This window comes from Meriones unguiculatus (assembly GCF_030254825.1).
Source record: "Meriones unguiculatus strain TT.TT164.6M chromosome 16 unlocalized genomic scaffold, Bangor_MerUng_6.1 Chr16_unordered_Scaffold_43, whole genome shotgun sequence".
Classification (NCBI taxonomy): domain Eukaryota; kingdom Metazoa; phylum Chordata; class Mammalia; order Rodentia; family Muridae; genus Meriones; species Meriones unguiculatus.
The window spans coordinates 3,465,000-3,476,172 of NW_026843701.1; positions in this window are offsets into that span (position 1 = coordinate 3,465,000).

Consider the following 11,173-nt stretch of genomic DNA (forward strand, 5'->3'; position numbering starts at 1 on the left):
GGATAGGGACTATCTTAATGAACATGAACTCAACAGCTGGTCTTTGACCGCCCCACCCTCTAGGGAGAAGCAGCCTTGCTAGGCCACAAAGGAGGACATTGCAGCCAGTTCTGAAGAGACCTGATAAGCTAGGATCAGATGGAAAGGGAAGAGTACATCCCCCATCAGTAGACTTAGTGAGGGCCAGGAAGGAGAAGAGGGAGGGAGAGTATTTTAGGGAGGAAATGAGGGAGGGGGCTACAGCTGGGATACAAAGTGAATGAACTGTAACTAATGTAAAAAAATAAACGTTTAATTAAAAGATGCAGGTGCTCTTGTGTTTGAGGCATAGATGTTAAGCATTGTGATGTACACCAGGTGGATTTTTTTCTTTGATGAGAATGAAGTGATATTCTGCATCCTTTTTTTATCAATTTTGGTTGAAAGACTAAAATTGATTAAATTAGATGTTAGGATAGCTACCCCAGCCTGTTTTCTGGGTCCGTTTGCTTGAAAAACAATTTTCCAGCCTTTACTCTGAAGTACTTTTTAATCTTTGTTGCAAAGCTGTTTTTCATGGATGCAACAGAATGTTGGATCCTATTTCCACAACCGTTCTGTTAGTCTGTGTCTTCTTATTGGAGAGTTGAGTCCTGTGATGTTGATAGATAATATGACCAATGAATGTTAGTTCCTTTTATTGTGGAGTTAGTGTTTTTTTTTTTTTTTTTTTTTTTTCAATGCAGTTTATTCAGGAACATTGAACAATCCTCGGACCCCGGGGAAAGCCAGCCCACAGCTTAAATAGCCTCTGGGTAGCCAACCCAGGCGTGCCACGGGGGCAATGCAGATAGGTCCACATACATGGAAGCAAGCCAGATCCTCGGCCTTAGCCAAATGTGGAGTTGTTCCTGACAGAGAGCACTCACCATCGGGAAGGTGGAGGGCGGAAACCAGCTCCATCTTTAAGGCATAGCATTCTGCAGCTCTCTACAGTTCCCCCTTTTTGTTTTAGACGCATCAGGCAAGAGTAGAGGTCTGATCTCTGATATTAGAAATAAATTGGGACTTTGTACAGATGTTCATTTAGGTGTCATCCACCCAAAGAGCATCGGACCCGTCCGATACCTTTTTCTCAGAGGCGGGACCTGGGGCATCAACCCGCATGCAATCAGACATGCTCTTCTCTGGGTCCAAAGCGGCTGACCCTGAGTGCAGTGCTTAGCCTCGCATCCTGAGCGTATCATTTTAGCTTTTTATGGTATCCAACCATGCTTGGGGAGAATGTCTGCCTCTGACATAATCTGATTGGCCTGCTCTTTGATCACCTCCCTCTGGGGGGGGGGGGGGTGCAGCCTTACCAGGCCACAGTACAGGACAATACAGCCACTTTTGATGTGAACTGACAGACTAAGAACAGAAAGGAGAGGAGAACCTCCCCTATTAGTGGACTTGGGGAGTGGCATGCAAGCAGAGGGAGGAGGGAGGGTGGGATTGGGATGGGAGGAGGGAGGGGCTTATAGGGGGATGCAGAATGAATAAAGTGTAATTGATGAAAAATTTAAGAAAAAAAGGGAAAAAAATAATTTAAGAACCTTAAATTGGAGTTAGTGTTTTTACAGTGTTTCTGTGCTTGTTTTCTTTTAATTTTTTTGATTGTGAAGTTATCTATATCTTTTCTTTTCTTGGGTGTAGTTGATTTTGTTAGATTGGAGTTTTCCTTCTAATATCTTCTGTAGGGTTGGGTTGCTGGGTAGATATTGTTTAAGTTTAGTTTTGTCATGGAATATTTTGTTTTTTCCATCTATGTTGATTGAGAGCTTTGCTGAGTTTATTAGTCTGAATTTATTAGTCTGTGGTGTTGGAGAGTCTGCATGACATCTGCTCAGGCCCTTGTGGCTTTCATGGTTCCTGTTGAGAAGTCTGGTATGATTCTGATAGGTCTACTTTATATGTTACTTGCTGTTTTGCCTTGCTTGTTAAAATATTTTTTTTCTTTCTGTATATTTAGTGAGGTTTTTTTTCTATTCTGTGATATGAGGAATGTCTTTTCTGGTCTAGTCTATTTAATATTCCATAGGCCTCTTGTACCTTTAGCACCTGAGATTCTCTCTTCCATTTCTTGTATTCTGTTGGTAATGATTACCTTCGTGGTACCTTTTGTTTTCTCTAAGATCTTTAGCTCCAGGGTTTCCTCTGTTATTTGTTTTTTGTTTCTTTGTTTTTTTCTTTATTGATTCTAATTCGGTTTTCATATCTTAGACCATTAACTTCATCTTTTTGATTGTGGATTCCTTAGTTTCCGTCATGACCTCTATTTTGTTGTTGTAGTTGTTCATTTCCTCTGTATATGCCTCTACTATGCATCTATTTGTGTGGATGTATTTGCCTGTATTTCTTTGAAAACTTTCTTTGTTTCCTCTCTATATGTCTCTACTTGTGCTTCTGTTTGTTTAGCTGTATTTGCCTTTATTTATTTGAGAGCTTTGTTCGTTTCCTCTTTATATGCCTCTAATAACTGGATAAGCATAGATTTGATATCATTTTCCTGTGTTTCCTGAGGGTTATTGTTGATATCATGATGTCCTGATTTTTTCTGATGTGTTCTTAAGCTAACATCTAGTCATCTGCTTATCAGTAACTTTCTCTGTTCCTGGGGCCTGTACTACGAAGGGTTCCATCTGTCTCTGTACTCTGGAGTATTCTTCAGGAAGATGAGACAGGTCCACAGCTTCAAAAGTGGTTGTTCCTGTTTCAGCTGTAGCTAAGGGAAGAAGGTCAAAGGCACATGTGCACAAGTGCAGGTGTATGCATGGAATTCTATAGCATGTAAAAGCCGGGAATGGTGAAGCTTAATAACAAGAAGGGGTGCAGGTGCTGTTCTCCGTACAATGTGCATGTACAGATGTCCTGTATAACTCAGGGCATATAGACTGGTCTACTGCCCTTCTGCTAACAGATCTGTCTTTGCTCCAGGAATTGTTTGCCTGGACTCCACTGGGAGACCCAAAGAACAGGACCTTCAATTTTGAGAATGCTGTCCCAAGGATCCTATGTTGCCCACAGTAGGGCTGCGGGTGGGAGGGATCCTATGTCTGGCTTTTAACATAGAGGGACTCTGGATCTGGGGCTCTGCACGTACTCACTTGAAGGCACACTCATACACTCACAGGACTAATCAGAAAGCACAGGTTTTCCCCCTGTTCTCTACTCTCAGTTTTTGGCCTAAAGGGGCAAATGAGAGTGTAAGAGATCTGTCAGCTCAGTTGTGTCCAGTGTTTGGCCATCGGGCAGGGAGACCCATACTTGGGGCAGCTGCCTCTGCTGTCTCAGTTACTGAGCACGGAGGTACCTGCTTGGGCTAGCTGCTGCCCTGCTGCAGCACAAACCTGGAAGGTGCTTACAGCACCCTGCCTCAGCCACAGTCCTGGGATACCCTCACTGCTGCCATCTCTGCTGTCTAGGTCACTGACCAGCCATGCTCATGCTTGGGTCAATCACTGCAGCCTCTGCTGAGCAGGGAGGCTTGTGCTTGAAGCAAGGAGAAGTGCAGAAGTGCACCACAATCAGTCCCCAGAGACGTTCAATGGTAACCTGGATCCATAGTGTCCCAGCTCACAGGTTGTCACCCCTCACCCAGGAAGCCTCAATGTTGATGTTCTGTCTTCAGCTGTCCCTCCACTCAACAATTTCAGAGTTTTGGATCATGTGTCCCTCACATAGGGTGTGAGCTAGTAGCCACTATCTTGGACTCCTTGCATTGTTTTTCTTTAAGAGGATGTAGGCTAGTCCTAGGTAATATGGTTGGCTTGGAAGTGGAATCACTTGGGATAGCACCCCAATGGGTGCTGACTATTGAGAACACTTCCCCTCTTTTCTCTGTCTTGCCTTTCCATGAAACAAAGCTCTCACCCATGTCTCTCATCATATTCAGATGTTTTGACAACATCCTTGAAAATGTTCAGAATTTATGCTCCAGGACCCTAAAAACATGATTTGAAAGGAGCTCAATTTTCTTCTACAAACATCAGGTTTTTTTTGTTTTGTTTTGTTTTGTTTTGGTGCTCTTGCAGATGGCCCAAATTCAGATGAGAGCATCCATGTTGGACAGCTCACCCCTGTCTCAAAAGGTCAGCATGGGTTAAATAGTAACCATACATCTCAGAAAATCAACACATAACAAGTACATTCTAGAATTCCTCATGAAAGACAAAAGACACAAAATCACCAGTGGACAGTCCATATGTAAAATTTGAACTCTGACCATGCTTGCAGCCAGTCAACCTCACCATTCCTCACTCACCATTCCTCAGTCTTTTGGCAACTCTCTCAAACAGATGAGACAGTCATTGTCCATTACTGCCAGCCTTGACTCTCCAAGATTTAGAATGTCAAGGTATGCTTTAGCAGTGCACCACTAAGGGGGATCATGATCATTAGGGTGTGCTCTCTTTCTTTTAAGTTGTTTGATCTTGGAAGATTTTCGGCCATAAATGAAAGCTCTTCACAGCTCAGTCTTGAGTCTGTGGAACACTAGTTTGAGATGAATTAGACTAAGTACCAAGAAGGAGAGAAACTGAATCATTCATTGGCCCATCCTTCTGAATACCAAAGTGTTAAAACCTCAGGCAATAAGATCAGATTCAGTTCCTGGAAGCATACCCATTGGAGCCTCTAAAGACAGAATAGGTATGCCTTCCAAATGTGACACACTACTTAGCTCTATGGACCATTTGCTCAGTACAGGGAATGACATTTCCCTGCTCCCTTCAACCTGCAAATTCTTTATTTAGATCTTGGCACAAGTCAAAATAGAAATACTTTTGCAAGCTCTTTCCAAGACTTCTAGCCATTACTTGTTACAAGACTTCTGTAGGCCTATGTATATATAGGCTGTATATGCACATATGTTTTTGCATTATTTGTATAGATAGCAGGTTTTCCTGAGTCCCACAGACATCCTAGTAAAGAAATAACAATCTGACATCAGCTGTTAATCCTTCCTGTACAGAACTACAACAGGAGGTTGATCACTTAGGATCAATTGATCCATTTGCTCTGAGTACTAGAATAGGCTCCTGGAATACGTGATTAAATGAGACTCTAACCATCAAACCTTCTACAATCCCTAACTCCAATCTTAAGGTAAAAAAGGAAATCCCAAGCAAAATGCTAGTCATACACCTGCATCTAGACATAAACACATGCATGCACACGCTTGCACACGCACACACACACACATGACCATTCATAAGCACATGCACACATAGACAGGGAGTCTGAAGTAGACAAAAAAAAAAACTCAATGGCTAATATTCCATCTTTCAGAATGATCTACCTCACAATGTGAGGAATCTAGGTTGCAACCTTCAACAACCATGATTTGTCCTGTCACATTCCCGAAACACTGATTTACTTTGACTCTCACCTCTTTAGTTGTGTGTGGAAAAGAGCAAGAAATGGAACTGAGGCCATTAAGAACAATGCCACCAGTGCATGCATAATTACACAGAATGCAGAAGTTCCTTCAGTCTCTGGAAAGGAGTTAGCATGTCTTTGAATCTGATTGAGAGGACCAGTGCATGCAATAGTGGAGTTTATGGCGATCAGAGAGAAAAGTCCAGTGTTTTTAATGCTTCCCTCTCAGTCTCAAATGTGAAACAGCTTAATCAGGTACTCCAACAACACATGCAAGCATAGACACAGGAAACAACACCTCATAATATTCTACTATTTCTGACTTGGCTTGATATTTTGTTTTATTTTTTTGTTGTTGTTGTTGGTGATGTTGTTCTTTTTTTTTTTTTACATTTTTTTCTTTATTAATTACACTTTATTCACTTTGTATCCCCCCTGTGGTTTCCTACCTCCTCCCGTCCTAATCCCTCCCTTCTTCCACCCTCTGCATACATGCCCCTCCCCAAGTCCACGGATAGGCAAGGTCTTCTTTTCCTTCCTTCTGATCCTAGTCAATTAGGTCTCATCATGAATGGCTGCATTCTCTTCTTCTTTGGCCTGGTAATGCTGATCCCCCCTCAGGGGGAGGTAATTAAAGAGCAGAACAATCAGTTCATGTCAGAGACATAAATGCCTGTTCCTATTACAATGGAACCCACTTAGACACTGAACTGCCATGGGCTACATCTGTGCAGGGGTCTTAGGTTATCTCCACGCATAGTCCTTGGTTAGAGTATCAGTCTCAGGAAATCATGAAATTTGCAGATAAATGGTCGGATCTGGAAAAGGTCATCCAGAATGAGCTATCCCAGAAGCAGAAAGACACACATGGTATATACTCACTCATCTAGACATATAATAATAGGATGTTGTTCTTAATATATCTCTAAGAAACAGATTTCTATTTGTATATATTAAAAATAATCAAGTACATTTAAGTTAAAATAAAGTAGTACACCTATGAATTTCTTTCTGTTTTTCATGATTCATGTATATATTTGGATTCTCAGACTAACTATGAAAGACTAATGTGAAAAATAAAAGCTGCATGAACAGTCTGCTTGCTCCAGTCCTGGCCTGTCTTTCAGTGGTCACTGAAGCATTTTAAAACATGTTGAATTGTAGAAAACTCAAACAACGTAAATTTCCACCTATACATGAAAAGAATAGATCACTTGGCAGACATGGTTCTCCTCTAATTTTTCACTTTAAACTTTCTTTAACCAGGTGGTGTTGGCATGTGCCTTTAACCTCAGCACTTGAGAGGCAGAGACAGGCAAATCTGAGTTGAAGGCCAGCCTGGTCTACAGAGTAAGTTCTAGAACTCTAGGGCTACAAGAGACACATTGTCTCAGAGAAAAAGCTTTTTATATGTGCACGCATGTTAGGCAGAGCATGTATGAATTTTTGTCCAAGTAAATACATGCGTGTGTGTGTGAAAGTATATGGACACAAGCATGTTTTTTTTTTTTTTTTGTAGGAATGGGAATACAAGTTTGTATGATGACTTTGAAAACTAGCATGTGAAGGCACAGACAGAAGGCTCAGTTGTTCTCATCTGCTATAGTAGGCCAGTGGCATTCAGTGCAATTGCTCCTGCTGGTTCATGCATCACTCTATGCACAGGACTTCCATGATTATAGGATACAGTTGGTGTCTGTGGGGGCACTAATCAGCCAGTAAATGCCCCCGGATTCTTTGTGCTTTTGTGCTGTTACTGAAGAACCCTGTCCTCATCCTGGGCAGGAAGCTAACTCTGGAAGCACTTCCAAACAGCACCCCAACCTGGGGCATGAAGATACTATCTATACTATACTTAATAAACTATACTTACTATACTATACTATACTTACTATACTAAGCCCAGCAAGATACTATCTGGGCCTGATCGTGCCCTGAAACAGGAGCAAATGATGGTGACAGAGGTTGACCAATGGTCAATATACAAAATGGTGACAGTGTATCAGTGTACCCCAACAATAGCATGCAAATATTGTAGTGGTATGAGAAGGAGGCCCTGCCTGAGTAACATGTGAAGAATATTGGTATAATATCCTTCAGAAGATGACTTGATTTTGGGGTGCTTAAACCCCTATGTTTATTCTTGTCTATGAACCTGCATTGAGTTCATGGTAAAACAGGATTTCAGGAGAAGCATGTTCCTGGCATGGATGTGCCCATGCTGAGGGAGACACAGGGAAGGGCCAGTACAGACAGGAGATACAGGAGCCCATCATTCGGTGACTGCTTCTTTTGTAAACAGTGTGTTCCACAGTTCTTGCTTGCTCTCATTAGTGAATTCTTAAAACTACAATGCTCCACCCAACCTTAAAATTTAGAAGAAGACTCAAGCTTCTGATGGATGGAGAGCAAAGGAAACAGAGCCCTCCACGAAAACCATGTGCAGTGTCTCACAGCCTCCAAGGTCTGTCCTTCTCCCTTGTTCCTTTGAGCTTAGAGGCAGGTCAGGTTCTCTTCATTTGCTGCTCCCCTACACTTGGATGTCAGGTTAAAATTGCACCTCTCCCTAAAGCCATGGCAGGCCCCATGGCAAGAGCAATCAGCAAGGGCAGATTGAATGTATGTGTGCTATTTGGACATTCTGGCTCCTATGTATCCTGGAGTTAGGTACCCTTCTCTCTGTCTTCCCACTAGAAACTACCACTGATAATGTGAATGAGGAGCCCCATTCTGCTGTAGGTTTTGATGTCTAACTACAAAGTAAGCCTGGACACTGGCAGGCAGCAGGAGTCATTGTGGGAGGATGAGGCATTTGTTGCATAATTCTGTTGTGTGACAGACTTTCACTGGGACAACTAACACACAAAACCAAATCAACTCACCCCAGAAAGGGAGGCAATGCTAGGAAATAGGTTGAAAACACCCATGTTTAATTTGGATGACCACTGTCTTTTACTCCACATTCCAGAGATCATGGAAGAGGAGTTACAAAAACCTAGGATAAATAAACAGTGGAGTCACTAGAAAACCCACCCCACCATCCTGAAACATCGTGAACACTGCAACTCTAACACTCTGTTAGCAGCTTGCCTGCAGCTCCACACTCAGAATGTGTCTTTCTTTCTGACAGTTGGTTGGTCATTCTTTCCCTGCAAGTGTTTACTTTTTTTCTCTTCTATTTATTTACTCAGTTTACATACCAATCCCAGTCCCCTTCCTCCTCTCCTCTCCTCTCAGTCCCACTCTCTGATTACTTCTTTTTCATTTCCTTCTTTTCAGAGAAGGTAGCCCCCACACCCTATGCCAATCTGCCCAGCTACTTCATGTCACATCAGGACTAATCCCATACTCTTCCACTGAGGCCAGACAAGGGTGCCCATCTAGGGAAAAGTGATCTAAAAGCAGGCAACTGCATTCATGTCAGTGACAACACCCACTCCAGTTGCTAAGGGACCCATGGAAGGTTGGAGCTGTCTATCACCTATGCAAGTGTAGGGGGCCTAGGTCCAGTCCATGCATGCACTTAAGTTGGAGGTTCAGTCTGTGTGAGTCCACATTGATTTAGTTTAGTTGTCTCTGTTGGCAGTCTTGTGGAGTTCAGTAAGGTCTATCCTTCTCTCAGCTCTCCCATAAGATTTCCAGATCTCCATCTGATGTTTGACTGTGGGTCTCAGTATCTGTTTCTTTCAGCAGCTGGGTAGAGTCTCTCAGAGGACAGTTATCTTGGCTCATGTCTGCAAGCATATCAGAGTATCATTAATAGTGACAGGGGTTGGCTCTCTTTGATGGGGTGGGTCTTGCATTGGGCCAGTCATTGGTTGGCCATTTTCTCAAACTCTGCTATATATCTATCCCTCCCAATCTTGTAGGCAGTGTAAATTTTGGTTGAAAAGTTTGGTGGGTGGGTTGCTGTACCCCTCCCTCCACTGGAAGTCCTCCCTGGTTATAGGGGTGACTACTTCAGTCTCCATATTCCCTGCTGCTAGGAGTCTCAGCTAGAGTCACCCCATTTCCTCCCAGAAGCTCCCCTGTCCCAGGTCTTCATCTTGTCCCAGAGATTCCCCATCTCTATGCCAGCTTTACCACCTCCCACCCCTGCTTTCCCACATGAAGTACCCACATATATTTTCCTTCCCACCCTCCTGCCAGTTCCCTCTCTTCAGCTACTTCTGATATCGTTTTTATTTCTCATTTTGAGTGGGATTCAAGATTTCTCCTCTGGACCCTTATTGGTACTCATTTTCTTTGTGTCTGTGGATTGTGCTATGGATATCCTGTACTATATGGTTAATATCCACTTATAAGTGAGAATATAGTATGTGTGTCTTCCTCAGTCTGGGTCACCTTTCTCGGGAGAATATTTTCTAGTTCCATCCATTTGCCTGCAAATTTTAGGATTTCTTTGTTTTTAACAGCTCAGTGGTATTCCCTTATGTAAATGTATCATGTTTTTATCAAACATTTTTCAGTTGAGGGACATCTGAGCTATTTCCAGTTTCTGGCTATTATGAATAAAGCTGCTATGATCATAGTTGAGCAAATGTTCTTGTTGTATGTTGGCACAACTTTTGTGTATATGCCCAGGAATTGTATAGCTGGATCTTGAGGTAAAACTATTTCCAATTTTATGAGAAAGCACCAGCCTGGGTCGGACTTCAAAGGTGCTCCAGAGGAGAGTAGGGGAGGTCAGTCTGCTGGGCTCAGCTGGACTAGGTGGCAGGCTAGTGAAGCAGGCTGTTGGGGCTGCCTGGCTGCAGGAGAGCCCTTCGAAGGCTATACCACCCTGAATGCACCAGATATCTTCTGATGGCTAAAGCTAGTGCTAGGTGATGTAGGTTTACTGCCTCCCCTCTATTGCTTTTGGAACCAGCCAGTGAGCCAAGTCAAAACCAGGCCAGGTCCTTCACCCAAGCAGCCCAAGAAAATAGGTCCCCTTCCAACAGCAGTGGAAATTGACCCTTAGTCACAGCCCTCAGACAGGAAACACCAGAATGAAGCTGTCTTGATTTGAAGGAAGCCTAGGCTGTCGTGTAAGTCCAGATCCTGGGACACCACCACACCTGGAACTCAAATTCCCCAGGCAGGCTGGTGGACCCTCCTACCCCACCCTGTAGGAGCAGTGTATGAGGATCCCAGTTCTCTCACCTGCCTCTAGGGCCCATAGTGTAGTGGGCCTGAATGTGTATACATGTGGGCCTGCCTGTCTTGTGTTGTGTTGTGTGTGTTTGTTTGTTTGTTGAAGGGGTGTGGGTGGGTATGGGCCAGGGAACATGCCTGGTATGTGTGGGGATGGGGTGGGTGGGTTTGTTGTGATGTGGCTGTGGGTGTGGGAACATTCAATGTGCTTCTCTGTGTGTGTGTGTTTGTCACAGTCTGACCAAGATGTGTGCTGGAAAGTAGTGGATAGCTGCTGTTTGGGGATAGAAGGTGGTGGCTGGGTTGTTGGGTAGAACTAAGGATAACCCAAGATAGTTCTGGTTACTGACCCAACTGTCCAAAAGCTAGGTCACCAAGTTCTGTGGGATCTGTCAGTCCTGACAGCATCTTCCACACTGGCCATCTTCTGTTTCTCCCTCCAGAGTGGTTTCAGGGATCCAGGGAATCCGCATTTGAAGTGGAGGAATGGATGGCCCCATTGCATATATGGGTTGGACTGGGTGTGGGGACAGAACTGGGAGTTGGAGAAGCTGCTGGCATTACAAGTCTATCCTGGCCACCCACCAACTCACTTTCTCTCCCACTGTACCAGGGCATTAGGTCTTGTAGTGCTCCTGGA